This window comes from Silene latifolia, chromosome 10, assembly GCF_048544455.1.
Source record: "Silene latifolia isolate original U9 population chromosome 10, ASM4854445v1, whole genome shotgun sequence".
Lineage (NCBI taxonomy): Eukaryota > Viridiplantae > Streptophyta > Magnoliopsida > Caryophyllales > Caryophyllaceae > Silene > Silene latifolia.
Window position 1 is genome coordinate 33389497 of NC_133535.1, and position 16781 is coordinate 33406277.

Below are 16781 nucleotides of genomic sequence, written 5' to 3' on the forward strand. Positions count from 1 at the left end.
CTAGAAAACGCTTTGAGTTATTGAGACTTGAGATTGGTTTAATTAGTGATAATTAAATCCGTCATAATTATGTCTGGGAACTGAATGACTCAAGTAGGAAGATAAGATTGTACGATTGTGTCCGTATATTTTTGTTGCAAGTTTAATTATGTTAAATAATATTTATTTTACGTGTTATATCTTGCTTATGTGTATGGTAGTATTTTATATTCTGCATAATCACATTTCCTTACAAGAATCGACAAAATCTACAATAAACTGCCTAATATAATAAAGATATTTCTATCTTATTATATTCCTACACAAATCCTGCCTAAACTCCATCAAAAAGATTCTTTCCTAATCTTATATCAAATAGGAGATAATGCCAAAAACAAAAAAAAAAGGAAGTGCGAAAAAAAAAAGGAAAAACGCACGAAACAAAAAAAAAAAAAAGGAAAGTGCCGAGAAAAAAAAGGGGCACGAAACAAAAAAAAAAAAAAAAAAAAGGAAGATGCCGAAAAAAAAAAAAAAGAAAGGCGTTAAAGAAATAAGGAAATTAATATTATTTTCTATCTTTTAAGGAAACCTATTCTTACCTAAACTCAAATTCCTTATGCTATATATACCCCTTTAATCTCACCATAATTCTCATCAATTATAATTCTCTAAACCCTAATTACCTTTTACTACTTTCTTTAATTCTCATAATGACTAATCAACCTACAACCCGTTTTCAATCAAAGAAACATGTTGTTATTCGAAAGAAGGTAAGCCAATCACCACCTCGCACCCGCTCCACCTCACCGGCCGAACCACCCCGTTCCCCACGGTCCAATGCCGACCAACCCTCCAACCTCATCAAGCGACGAAAATTGTTTAAGGGTAAGGGAAAGACGGTTTCGGAAATTGAGGTAAGTTCTAAGACTGAGAACTATAAACTTCAAGATGGTTCTTCACGTATTCTTTACGCACAGCATATGGATGATTACACCAACAATGGACTAAATAATCTTAGACTAACTCAAGGAGAAAGAAGAGATGTCAATCAAGTTGCTCAATATCGCATTCACGCAGGACGAGTATATTCGATTGATTGGTTAAAGAAATACAAAGCACTTGGGTTTTTCAGAAATTTTCTCAAGGATCAAGGATGGGAAAATATTGTTGCTGTAAGTGGTCCTGTCTTTCCTATTGAGGTATATCAATTTTATGCTTCTGTTCATCTTAAGGAAGGAAATTTATTTGCTGTGGTCAATGAGACTTCCATAAAAGTCTCACCTGGTGATTTCTGCGACTTGGCTCGAGTCCCTGAAGGAGGAACTGAGGTCAATCCAAGCGTAGAATGGGGAGGTCTTTTACCTGAAAAAAGGTTGATAGTGAAACGGTATTTCAAACAAGATGCAACTTCGTCTGAGACTATCTTGACTGCAAAGTTGCCGCCAAAATTAAGGTTCTTTTTGAACTTTCTTTGGAGTACTATTGTCCCTAGAAAAGAAGGTAGAGATAAATTCGGGGCACATGAGATGATTATTATGAAGGCTTGGCTTGAAGGAGAAAAGGTTAGTCTACCCTTGCTTGTGTTCTATAAAATTATACAAGCTAGTGTAACGGCTAAGATGGATGATTTCGCTTCTACTTTAAGTTTGCCTTATGGGAATTGGATATCTCGACTTTTAGAGAAGAAAGGAGTAATTGGGAAGCAGAGTTATGGAGTTATCACTAATGACGAGATGAGCGATCTTTATCTATCTTATATGAAGCTCGTTATTAATGGCAACGAATTAGGTTTTGAGACAAAAGGAGAAAAAGGAGAAAAAGAAGGAAAAAGCAATGTGAGTTTTGATATGTTGGATTCAAAGATGGATTCAAACTTTACTTCTATTCTTGGACGGATTAATGAACAAGACAAGAAATTGGAAGAATTGTTTGACCTAATTAAAAAGGAAAGGAGAATTGATACTAGTGGACCAAGTGAAGTTAGCCCGGCTCACCTCAAGACCGTGTTGTCACGGTTTGAAACACGACTCGACAGTGTTTGTAAGGCCGCCGTACGAACTCACTCTGAGTCTGTTCAAATAAAGGAAGGTATGGCTAGTTTGGTTAAGTTTGGTGATGATCTTTTGCAATCTGGGAAGGAGATGAGGTCTGAGATGCAAACTATATATGAAGCAGTTAAAGCAATGACCTTGAGGATTGGTAACTTTGATACTCGATTAACCGCTCAAGCTGCACTTCTCGACCATTGTCATGCGCGACTCGAGGACTTGGAATACCGCACCCGACCACGGTCCAACCCGCCAAGCCCACGCTACCCTTGACCGATTTGCCCTAATTCATTTAACCTACCCTTATCCTTTTAATTCCTATGCTCACAATAAAAATCCATTCTTATGGATATTAGCTTTTTCAATTCCGCATTATTCCTTGTGTGATTTCAGTTTATAATATTATTATGCTAATTAAGAACTAGATTGCGTTTAATATAATATGATTTTCATGATTATTTCTTGTTTCATAATATATTATTCTGGTCGTTTTATGTTTGTTCTTATCTTTTCAATGATGCTAAGAGGGGGAATTGTTTTTATGATTTGCGACCGTCTCAAAGTTAATTCTCTCATGGCGTTTTATAGTTATAACTTTGAAGAGATTATTAGTTTCTACGCTCAACTGTTCTATAATTTGGGAAGTATTATGTTGAGGGGGAACTAGACTTAGACACAAATCATAGGAGACTTGTCATCATCAGAAAGGGGGAATTTGTTGGACCTTTAGTCCTAATTAATTGTTTTGATAATGACAGTAATGATTTGTATGTGGACTTAATATATAAACATATGCGTGTAATTGTGTGCTTAAGTTTTAATTTAGAAAGGAACAATTACAAGACGCAAGCTTGAAGTTTGGACCAAGGAGGTACAACTTCAAATACATTTGATCGATGCTTTCAAGCAAGATCAAGATTGAAAATCAACCACGAGACTCAAGATGAGAGACTTGTGAAGAGACGATTCGTTTACTGAAGATCTACTGAAGATTAGTTAGTATAGGTCGTCATCCGGTAATGGTTTTACTTTGTTTGATTTAAAGGTTAATGAAGTTATGACCTAATAGACATAACTTCATTGCTAGACAAAAATGATGCGTTAATTTTTGGAAAATATATTTTTAATGGTTTATAAAAATAAGAGAGTATTTATTTTATTTGGAATTAATTAATTAGAATTTAAGTTAAATAAACTATTGGTTTGTAACACGATATTTATATCGTCATGCAACCTAGGGCTTTAACTAAATTCTATCTCGATTTGTTGCGGGCTTTAGAAGCAAGAAAGGATCGAAGGAGGCCTTGGGCCGGCCGAACCCTAGGGAGGCCGAAACCCTAGGAGGCCAAAACTCCTCCTTCCTTTCTCTTTTTACTTGTTCTTCAAGTTTTATATTTCCAGAACATTCCTATGCCCTAATTCCAGAACATTCCAAACCCTAATCCTCTCTACTATAAATACTCTCATTCATTCAACATTAATTGTTGACACACACATCTACAAATTTCAAAGAGAGAAAAATATTTTTAAGCAAAAATCATTTGAGCTTTAATTCTTATTTTCATATTTGCTTATACAAAAATCACGCATCAAATTTGTCAATCACTCGAAGGAAAATCGTTATAGGATATTAAATACACAAGGATAGTATACTCACTCGCATAACGTGAGATTAGTATTTGTCGTTGTATTTTTCTTATTAACGTAAGAGCAACATAGAGTATTTAGCAATACTCAATCTGAGTTATAATCATATAGTTGATTATACGAGTGGATTGGTAATTTTTGTAATCCGGAGAAAGGTACTAAAAATTATTAATCGAGAATAGTGGACGTAGGTTTCGACTTGTGAAACTGAACCACTTCAAAATCCTGTGTGTCTCTCTTTCTCTCTCTCTCTTTTTTATTGTTATTTCGATTTTGCACTTATTGTTAATAATTTAATTAGTTGATTTTAATCAATAAAATCAAGTAATTAATTTATATCATATATTTCGAAAAAGCGGTCATCGTTTTTAATACTCAATTCACCCCCCACTCTTTCGTATTCGATCAATAGACTCCAAGGTTGAGATCCTATGAGAACTCTCTTCCCATGAGAACCGTGAGAACCTCAGGTTCAGAACCTTCATATCTCAAGTTCAGAACATTTATACCAAAGGTTCAGAACCCTTGTACAAAAGGTATAGGGTTAATGCATGAGATGAAAGATAACTAACATACTCCGCACATCATTCGTCAACAAATTCAAAGCACAAGTAAATCATAATCTATATATGTATAAATCTTTATGTTGGTTGAAACAAATTGCAATTTGATAGTTTTTTAGTGAAAAAATCATTTCAGGAGTAAAATATGTCGTAAACATTGCTCGAATTTGGTAGTTAACTTAACCAATATAAAAAGTTGGAAATAAAAGATAGAGCTGCGGGAAAATGACGGACCAGTCTTGTTAGAGATCAAACTAAGCGTGTTAATAAGTGTATAATGATTTTTTCTATGGTTGCAATATCTTAATGTGGTCGAAACATGCTGCTGCAATTTGGTTTAATTTTTAAGGAATTTATGGACTTGTGGACTTGTCCACTCAAACACATCTGCAAACTTTTTGAGGTAGTTAACTAATAGCTTTAGTTTTAATTAACAACTTTTTGAAGTATATAATAAGCCAATGGATGTAAAATTCGCATCTTTAGATCATGATTATGAGGCCTCCAACATGGGCCAACACAATGACAATAATAGTTTGTGTTAGGTAGACTAATTAGGTTTCCGTCAAAAATCTGCTATTCGAACAAGTAGAAGGCCAAATTAAAGCTCCCAATTTGTATTAGATTATCCTAACTTGCAACAGGTGCCATTATGATCGTAATTAAAACCTATGAACCTTTGGTACAAAGGTTCTGAAACTTTGGCATAAAGACTTTGAACCTTGCATACAAGAGTTCTGAATATGAGGTTCTCACGGTTCTCATGGGAGTATGGTTCTCATAGGATCCTCAATATATATATATATATATATATATATATATATATATATATATATATATATATATATATATATATATATATATATATATATATATATATATATATATATATATATATAGGTTCTTGTGAGTTTTGTTTCTTATGGTGATTTGTGAGTTTGTGCTTGGAAATCTCAATCACTAGATTATATTAGAGATGAATGGCCAAGATCTAATCTTACCTGTCATATAAAATCACTGTCATTTACTTATTTTCTCTTTTTTTCTAGTGCTACTCTTTTTTTTTACTTTAATTTTTTTTATCTTCTTTTTTTTACCTCGTGTTATTATGTTTTTTTTATAACTTTGAATTTTTTTCTCTTATGTTTTTCTCTAATTTTCTCATTATGTTACCTTTTTTTTCTTTTTCTTTTTGTACCAGATTTTTTTTCCTTGAATTTTTTTTTACTCTTGTTTTATTTATTTATTTATTTTTTTTACCTCGTGTTATTATGCTGTTATTGTGCTTATTTTTTACTTTGATTTTTTTCCTCTTTTTTTAACCACATGTTATTGTGCTGTTATTGTTATTCCGCTGTTATTGTGATGTTATTTTGTTGTTACTTTGATTTTTTTTACGACTTTGATTTTTTTTTCTTTTTTTTTTTTTTTACCACGTGTTATTGTGCTGTTATTCTACTGTTATTCTGCTATTATTGTGATGTTATTTCGGTGTCACTTTGATTTTTTTACTACTTTGATTTTTTTTAGTACTTTGATTTTTTTTCTCTTTTTTTACCGCATGTTATTGTGCTGTTATTTTGGTGTTATTGTGATGTTATTCCGGTGCCACTTTGAGTTTTTTACGACTTTGATTTTTTTTTCTTTTTTTTTACCACGTGTTATTGTGCTGTTATTCTACTGTTATTCTGCTGTTATAGTGATGTTATTCCGGTGTCACTTTGATTTTTTTTACGACTTTGATTTTTTTTTTACCACGTGTTATTGTGCTGTTATTCTACCGTTATTGTGATGTTATTCCGGTGTCACTTTGATTTTTTCACTCTTTTTTTAACAGGGTGTTATTGTGCTGTTATTCTGGTGTTATTGTAATGTTATTGCTGCCCAATAAATGACAAAAGACACCAAGTCAGCATCTTCAGAAGGAGGCTGAGCCTGTTCTTCCTCAGGCAACGGCTCCTTAACATAATCATTCTCAAAAGCATCAACATGAACCTCATAAATCCTAACTTGCGGCTTAGACGGGTCCTTAACAAGCACATACTTACCCTCATTCAACTTCATACACAAATCCACAACACCCTTAACAATCCCTCACATATTATTCATATTCAAATTAATTTGCGAAGTGAAATCTTTCGGTTTATACCCAACAACACCTAATATCACATGATGAAAATGATCCCTAGGATGAACCCTAGACACATACCCTAATTTCATCATATCAGCATTACCTAACAAAGCTTGTGCAGTCCACTTAGCTAACTTATTAGCATTGTTCTTTAATTCAGTAGCCAAAACTGCTCCTCGTTATGTTTCGAGTTTTTGCCTCCAATCAACACCAGAATACTTCGAATCGAATTCATTCAATGCATTAACAGTTAAGAACTGTCTCTTATCATTGATATCAAGAACACTTTGCAATTCACACCTAGCAACCAAATACATATCATCCAATTCACAAGCGAGCACCACATACCAGCCGCCACGATTTGATTTCGATTTTGAGTTCAGCACCACCGTTGTCACCCTTGTCTCGGTGACCTGCACTTTGACGCCACCCACGATCCCACATTCAGCCACGAATTACCATAATTTGAGTTACCAATACTGATCACATCCGAAAATGAGTAGATTACTACGCCTGATTTCCCACAATCTCAACATCACTCACCATAACCCTAACCCCCAATTTCTAGGGTTCTTTCTCGAATCAAATCCCAATCGAAGCTACAACACTTCAGCAACTCACCAATCACCACCACTTTCCGACAAAGTCACAACAATCGCGCGACGAAATCTCTAACCTAACCTTAATGGAGGTGGCGGATTTGACGGCTTTATTGGGGACGAATTTGGAAGTCATGATGCATGGGATGAGCTTCAATCTCCAAGGAATGGGCGACGGCGCTGTGGCCACGGCTGCAGATGCAATGTCGGTGGAGAAGAAGGAGGCCAGCTTTATTTTTAATCATTTTTATCCAAATCTGGGGTTTTGTGGTTTTGGAGGTGGAGGAGAATGTAGATAGAATTATGGGGGAGAAAGAGTATATCGATGTCAGGCTTTTTTTATTTTCTTTTTAGTTTCAATCTCAGGGGTTGGATTCCCTTAAATCAGTGGTTGAGATTTTCCAAACTCACAACTCACCGTAAGAACCAAACTCACGAGATCCCGCCTATATATATATATATATATATATATATATATATATATATATATATATAGAGAGAGAGAGAGAGAGAGAGAGAGAGAGAGAGAGAGAGAGAGAGAGAGAGAGAGAGAGGATCTTGTGAGTTTGATATCTTATGGTGAGTTGTGAGTTTGCGCTTTGAAATCTCAACCACTAAATTATATTAGAGATGAATAATGGTCAAGATCTAAACTTACCTATCATATAAAATCACTGTCATTTACTTATTTTCTCTTTTTTCTAGTGCTACTATTTTTTTTCTTTAATTTTTTTTCTCTCTTTTTTTTTTACCTCGTGTTATTATGCTTTTTTTTTTACAACTTTGATTTTTTTCCTATTATGTTTTTCTCTAATTTTCTCATTATGTTACCTTTTTTTTATTTTTCTTTTTGTATCATATTTTTTTTACTTGAAATTTTTTTTACTCTTATTTTTTTTACCTCGTGTTATTATGCTGTTATTGTGCTTTTTTTTTACTTTAATTTTTTTTCTCTTTTTTATACCACATGTTATTGTGCTGTTATTGTTATTCCGCTGTTATTGTGATGTTATTCTGCTGTACTTTGATTTTTTTACGACATTGATGTTTTTTTCTTTTTTTTTACCACGTGTTATTGTGCTGTTATTCTACTGTTATTCTGCTGTTATTGTGTTGTTATTCCGGTGTCACTTTGATTTTTTTACTACTTTGATTTTTTTACTGCTTTGATTTTTTTTACTTTTTTTACCACGTGTTATTGTTATTCCGCTGTTACTGTGATGTTATTCTGCTGTAACTCTGATTTTTTTTATGACTTTGATTTTTTTCCTTTTTTTTACCACGCGTTATTGTGCTGTTATTCAACTGTTATTCTGTTATTATTATGATGTTATTCCGGTGTCACTTTGATTTTTTCTATTACTTTGATTTTTTTACCCTTTTTTTTTACCGCATGTATTGTGCTGTTATTCTGGTGTTATTGTGATGTTATTCCGGTGCTACTTTGACTTTTTTTTTACGATTTTGATTTTTTATCCTTTTTTAGCACGTGTTATCTTGCTGTTACTCTACTATTATTCTGCTGTTATTTTGATGTTATTCCGGTGTCACTTTGATTTTTTTTTACTACTTTAATTTTTTTTCTCTTTTTTCGCCCATGTTATTATGCTGTTATTGTAGTGTTATTGTGGTGTTATTGTAGTGTTATTGTACTGTTATTCGTGTGTTATTGGAGTACAAGATAATTTTCTACTTAGTGAGGGGTATTAAAGTAATTTAAATAAAGAAGCTCCAAAGAGCCTTTAAAAGACCAGAAAAGCGGGAGCTAAAGATACAGCATTCAAATCTTCAGATTTACATCCAGCCAACAACACCGTTAGTGAAAAAGAATCATATACAACACAAAACCAATACTATGAAAAAAAGAGTACACATCTCTGTCAATCTAATCTAATTTTTAACAATCTACTATTCATTTATTTTCCATAGATATTTAGATTTTAATTTCAAAGTATAAGATAAATATGACGACGAAAACAAGTAGAACGATACCCGACCCGAATCTTGAGAAACAAATGGGTGGTTGTATGGCCAGTTTCTTCAATCTTTTCGACCATCATCATCTTCTTTTTTTTAGTGAAAATGTGAATATCATTAAATCAAGGAAATTACACCATACACCTATCATACTCTATTTTGAGCTATTCCATTAATCTATTACATCAATTTGCTTTAACCAAGCCTTACTGTAACACCCCCATACTCCAAGTGCCTTACCAGGACCACTCAGGTATAAAGATGTTACCATCTCGGTTACCCGAGGCAATGATAATCAAATAAACAATAATGAAACAACGTTTAAATAGAAATACTTTAGTGAAAGGTTACAATCCAAAAACCAAACCAAAATACGAATACATGTCTCAAACCAACAGTCTAATCAGCTAACTGAAATGTTTATGAAAACTACTAAGCTACAATGAAGACTTCTATCATCGATCGTGGCACATCCCAGCTATCCCAAAGATTCAACTCATACCTGCTCAATATCTGCTCACCATCCCCGAATGGATCACCGCAGTTTTAAAACAATAAACCGGGTCAAGATTATTCACACAATTTATATAACCAACAATACGATGAATCAAGACAAATCAAGCGGTCACACACAATCACCCACTCCAATCAATCTCCGTCACCGACTGTCCACTGGACCAGCCCTGCCAGTGGGGACCGCAGCCGTACCCACCAAATCCCCACTCATCATACCGAGCGATAACCCTGTCCCATTAATGTGCACATCCCCTCCCGTGGCGGGTTCCACGGAGGGCAAAACTAGGGCGTGAGGCCACTCCCGCAAGTGACTCCACTCAGCCGAGAACGCATCTCGAGAACCAGAGACAAACAATCACAATCACAATACAACATCAACAACCGTCTGAATCAATCAACAATCACTAACTACAGCACAATCACCACACATTATGTAACTAATACTGAGTAGGGAAACCCTACCTGGAAAGCACATCAATCAGACGATCTCACAGCTGATATCAAAACGCTTCCTCTACGAATCCTCCTCCTAATATACAAACATATAATCACTACCAATCATACAAACAACAAAAACCCCCAAATCCCCAAACTAGGGTTTGACCAACTTTAAAGAAACATTATAAAAACGGTATATAGGTCTTACCCTCGACGCAAGGATCACAACGGTATAAAGAAAGGTAGAATCCGACCTTCCAAGCTCCGGGATTTGCCAACAATGCGATTAAAGCGAATGACGTAGTTTGATTTCTCTTCTCACAGTGATTAGGTTTTGAAAAGTGTTTTAAGAACAATGACGGAAGTATTGTATACTCTAATCGCATTATTAACAAAACCCGAGAAATCATCCCCCGTAAACCGGCTACTCGATCGAGTAGCTAAGGTACTAGATCGAGTGCCCCTTACTCGATCGAGTATCCACGTTACTCGATCGAGTACCCAACAGGTCGAAACTATTTTAAATCGCGCACTCACCCTTACTCGACAGAGTAAGGCCTACTCGATAGAATACCCAGAGACTCATAAATACGTAGTATTACAGTCTTCCCTCCTTAAAAAGAACTTCGTCCCCGAAGTTCAAACCACAACAAAACAAAGACACACACTACGCACTCCCGACTCAACAACCAAAACAAAACTCAACATAAAACATGTTACTAACGCAAACTCAACCCGACTCAACGACAAAAACCATACCGTCACAACATAAAAAGGGTATAAAAACTCTTAAAAACTCTTTGTGATCATCTCCTACCCTCCTAAAAGAAACAAGGTTACGTCCCCGTAACCATACATACCTGATAAAAAAGGAAAGGGTAACGCTCTCTCATGGCATCCTCTGCCTCCCATGTAGCTTCCTCAGTCTCGTGGTTAGACCAAAGGATCTTAAGCAAAACTGTTCACCACTCCTAGTCTTCCTAACCTTCCGGTCAAGAATCTGCTTAGGTACCTCAAGATATGATAAGGACTCATCTAGCTCTAAGCTCTCTGCCTCTAACACATGTGACGGGTCACTCACATACTTCCGCAGCTGCGATACATGAAACACATTATGCACTCTCTCTAACGCAGCCGGTAAAGCCAGACGATATGCAACTTCCCCAACTCGCTCTAAGATCTCATAAGGCCCGATGAACTTCTGACTCAGCTTGCATTTCTTCCCAAATCTCATAACCCCACGCATAGGAGACACTTTCAGAAGAACCTTGTCCCCAACCTGAAACTCTATATCCCGGCGATGTAGATCTGCATAACTCTTTTGCTTGTCCTGAGCTGCTCTCATCAGTTCCCTGATCATCTTAATCTGTTCAACCATCTCATGTACCATCTCTGGTCCTAGAACCACTGCCTCAGCACTGTCGTCCCAACATATCGGACTCCTGCATCTCCTCCCATATAAAGCCTCAAACGGTGCCATGCCAATACTAGTGTGATAGCTGTTGTTGTAAGAAAACTCTATCAAATCCAACCTCTGTTCCCAGCTACCACCAAAGTCCATCACACAAGCTCGTAACATATCCTCAAGAGTCTTGATCGTTCTCTCGTCCCGACCGTTTGTCGCAGGATGAAATCTTTGTACTCATCTTCAAAGTTGTTCCCAAAGATTCCCGCAACTCTTTCCAAAACCTTGAGATAAATCTCACATCTCTCGTCGATACTATGTCCTTAGGGACTCCATGTAACTTAAGCACATTCTTCCGATAAGCCATAGCTAATTGTGCTTTAGTCCATGTATCTTTCATTGGCACAAAGTGAGCTGACTTGGTCAGTCGATCCACTATTACCCATATCATGTTGTTACCCTGTTGACTCTTCGGCAAACCCACGATAAAATCCATAGAAATGGATTCCCACTTCCACTCAGGTACCTCTAAAGACTGAATCTTACCTTGTGGTCGTCGCTGTTCCCCTTTAACTCTCTGGCACGTCAAACAACGGGCCACAAACTCAGCTGTTTCTCCATATCTTGAGAGCAAACACCACTGCACCCAACTCTAGATCATGTGTAGGGTAGTTCTCCTCATACGGCTTCAATTGCCTAGAAGCATAGGCAATCACCTTACCGTTCTGCATCAACACACATCCCAACCCATTCTTTGAGGCATCTGTATAAACCTCAAAGTTCTCGATCCCTTCAGGCAATGCTAAGATAGGAGCTGTGGTCAAACGCTCCTTTAATGTTTGGAACGCCTTCTCACAACTCTCATCCCAACAAAACCTGTTCTCTTTCCTCATAAAAGCTGTCATAGGTCTAGCTATCTTGGAGAAATCTTTCACGAACCGTCTGTAGTATCCAGCTAAACCCAAGAAACTCCTGATCTCAGCAACATTCTTTGGTGCTTCCCACTTTGTCACTGCCTCAATCTTTGCCGGATCCACAGGTACTCCCTCCTTAGAGATTACATGCCCCAGAAAAGCAACTTTCTCTAACCAGAACTCACACTTGGACAGCTTAGCATATAACTCATGCTCCCTCAAAGTCTGCAACACAATCCTCAGATGCTCCTCATGCTCCTCCTTAGTCTTAGAGTAGACTAAGATGTCATCGATAAACACCACCACAAACTTGTCCAAAAACTGTCTAAAGATTCTGTTCATCAAATCCATAAATACAGCCGGTGCATTAGATAACCCAAACGGCATAACTACATACTCATAATGGCCATACCTCGATGTGAAAGCTGTCTTCGGTATGTCCACCTCTCTAATCTTCACCTGATGGTATCCCGACCTCAAATCAATCTTAGAAAAGACTGATGCACCACTCAACTGATCAAACAGGTCATCTATCGTTGGCAAAGGATACTTGTTCTTCACCGTCACTCGGTTCAGCTCTCTGTAATCTATGCACAACCTCAAACTCCCATCTTTCTTCTTCACAAAAAGAACTGGTGCTCCCCACGGCGATACACTAGGTCTAATGTATCCCTTCTCTATCAGATCATCTAACTGTTTCCTGAGCTCCTCCATCTCTTTAGGACCCATCCGGTACGGTGCCTTAGAGATTGGCCCCGTCCCCGGTTTCAACTCCACGGTGAAATCTATCTCCCTCTTCGGTGGCAACCCCGGAATCTCCTCTGGAAAAACATCTGCAAACTCTCCCACCACTGGTATCTGATCAACTGTCGGACTCTCTATCCGGTCATCTCTCACATGGCACAAGATCAAAGGGCATCCCTTCCTCAGATAAGACTTCAAGGTCACAGCTGCAATCAACTTAACTCTGGGTTTTACTAGAAACCCACGATAAGACACACTAACACCCTTAGGCCCTCTCAAAGACACTTTCTTTTGATGACAGTCTATCTTAGCTTTATACTTTCCTAACCAATCCATCCCAACTATCATCTCAAAACCGTCAAAAGGAAACTCTAGCAAGTCTACAGGTAGATCAACTTGCCCAACTATCATAGATACATCTCTAAACAACCTCCCACATGGTACAGACTCACCCGAAGGTATAAAAACTTTCTCGCTTACAGACTCATACACTCTCAAACCCAACTGTTTAACATGACTCGAAGATACAAACGACTGAGATGCCCCCGAATCAAACAAAACAAAGGTATGAATACCGTTAACAAGAAAAGTACCAGTGATAACATGTGCATCCTCCTCAGCTGCTTTCTTGTCCATCATGAACAACTTTCCATCGGTCTTCCGTCCACCTCCCGGACAAGATCTTGGTGATGTGGTCGGCTTAGCACCCGACCCCTGATTGTTGTTGTTGTTCGTAGCTGGTTTCTGATAAGAATTACCGCCATTGCGGTTACCTCCACCCTGATAGCTCTGACTTCCCCGGTTAGACCATGACCCAGACGGTCTATTACTCGCATAACTCTGTGCAGGTCCCTGAGAATAGCTCCCCCGAGCCGAACCCTGAAAAGCTCCCGGTGCACTCGTGCACTCATGTCTCTTGTGGCCTACACCACCACAGCCATAGAAGGTCATCCCCCAACTACCGCTACCACTCACATGGCCACGCCCAAAGGAAGCCCCAACACGGAATCCTGACCCAGAAGAAAACCCTCTAGCTTGGGTGTGGTTGCCTTTCTTATGACTAGATTGGCCACCAGCCTCACTCTCAGCCTTTCTTTTCTCACTCTCTCTCTCCTGAGCCATCTCCACCAACCTCTCAGCTCTCCCATCCCTCTCATAAGCTTCCTTAACATCGGTAAGGACTCCCACGGGTAACTTATCCATAATCTTGGGTGTCAACCCTCTCTCAAACCTCAGCGCCAGGTTCTCCTCACTCAAACCCATATCATCAGCATACCTAGACTTCTATTAAACTGCTTATAGTACTCAGCTACTAACATATCAGATGTCATCTTACCCATCAAACTCCTCCCTCAGCTTACTCCTGACATGCTCCGGTACAAACTCTTTCCTCATAGCCCTCCGAAACTCTTCCCAAGGTATAACAGGTAAGCCCTGGTTCGCATACATCTCCCTAGCATTCACCTTCACCGTATCCCACCACTTGCCAGCTGCCTCCCTCAGGTAGAACATAGCTTGTTCTACTCTCATCTCATCAGGACACTGAACCAGGTCTAGTATGTTCTCCATCTCACGATGCCAGTTGTCAAGAAGGTTTGGTTCCCCGGTCCCCGTGTACTCTTTTGGGTTAAACCTCGCTATATAAAGACTGATCTTAGAGTGATCAACCTCCTTATCCTTATCCTTTCCCACTTTCTTTAAGGCCTCAGTAAGAGCATCTTGGTGCTCCAACATCTTAACGATATCACCCATATTCATGGTCTCAGCTCTCGCATAATACGCGTTTCTCTTGGGCGGCATCTTGAAACTATATAAGAAAGGGTAGACATAAACATACCCACTAAAACCTCAAAACACGAAAGCGGACTCCCAGAACACACTCGATCGAGTATCTAAACCTACTCGATCGAGTAAGAGGCTACTCGATCGAGTGTTCCCCATACTCGATCGAGTGCCTCGACATCAGACCCCAAACAGACCTTCTGATCCCTAACATACTCGACCGAGTAGCCAGGCTACTCGATCGAGTGACCCCCTACTCGATCGAGTGCCCGAGGTACTCGATCGAGTGCCCAAAAACTCGATTCTGGTTGCAAAAACGTCAAATACCTACTCGATCGAGTCAGACCCACTCGATCGAGTCATGCTAACTCGAATATGCTACCCGCATGCTATATCATATCCCAGCATACAAAACAACTTTATAAACACAACATTATATCATAGTTAAGCATACTATGCTACTCAACTCTTCATATGATTAATGAAACAACTATATCATGTTATCAAACGCCACATAGTAAACATCCAACATGCTTCTTATTCCAACATAGTTCTATATGTCTCATCAATCTTTCATTCACAAACTCAACCTTCTACTCCAAACATCCAACAATTACAACATGCTTCATCACATTCACATACAAACTTACAAACATCACATACGACCTTGACATATACCCCCCATGTGACCGGTTCAAAATTGTAGGGCGAGTTCGCGACTTTAGGACGTCTCCCAAGCCTTTGCATTAGCTCCTACAACCTTTACCCCGGGTTCATTTTAATTGACTCCCTATATTCATTAGGTTCATTGGTTACAGGTTTCAGGATCGTCGCTCTGATACCATTTTGTAACACCTCCATACTCCAAGTGCCTTACCAGGACCACTCAGGTATAAAGATGTTACCATCTCGGTTACCGGAGGCAATGATAATCAAATAAACAATAATGAAACAAAGTTTAAATAGAAATACTTTAGTGAAAGGTTACAATCCAAAAACCAAACCAAAATACGAATACATGTCTCAAACCAACTGTCTAATCAGCTAACTGAAATGTTTATGAAAACTACTAAGCTACAACGGAAGACTTCTATCATCAGACCGTGGCACATCCCAGCTATCCCAGTACTCAACTCATACCTGCTCAATATCTGCTCACCATCCCCGAATGGATCACCGCAGGTTTTAAAACAATAAACCGGGTCGATCTATTCACACAATTTATATAACCAACAATACAATGTCAAGACAACTCAGCGGTCACACACAATCACCCACTCCATTCAATCTCCGTCACTGACTGTCCACTGGACCAGCCCTGCCAGTGGGGGACCGCAGCCGTACCCACCAAATCCTCGCTCATCATACCGAGCGATAACCCTGTCCCATTAATGTGCACAATCCCTCCCGTGGCGGGTTCCACGGAGGGCAAAACTAGGGCGTGAAGCCACTCCCGTAAGTGACTCCACTCAGCCGAGAACGCATCTCGAGAACCAGAGACAAACAATCACAATCACAATACAACATCAACAACCGTCTGAATCAATCAACAATCACTAACTACAGCACAATCACCACACATTATGTAACTAATACTGAGTAGGGAAACCCTACCTGGAAAGCACAACAATCAGACGATCTCACAGCTGATATCAAAACGCTTCCTCTACGAATCCTCCTCCTAATATACAAACATATAATCACTACCAATCATAAAACAACAAAAACCCCAAAATCCCCAAACTAGGGTTTGACCAACTTTAAAGAAACATTATAAAAACGGTATATAGGTCTTACCCTCGACGCAAGGATCACAACGGTATAAAGAAAGGTAGAATCTGACCTTCCAAGCTCCGGAATTTGCCAACAATGCGATTAAAGCGAATGGCATAGTTTGATTTCTCTTCTCACAGTGATTAGGTTTTGAAAAGTTTTTTAAGAACAATGACGGAAGTATTATATACTCTAATCGCATTATTAAAAAAACCCGAGAAATCATCCCCCTTAAACCGGCTACTCGATCGAGTAGCTAAGGTAC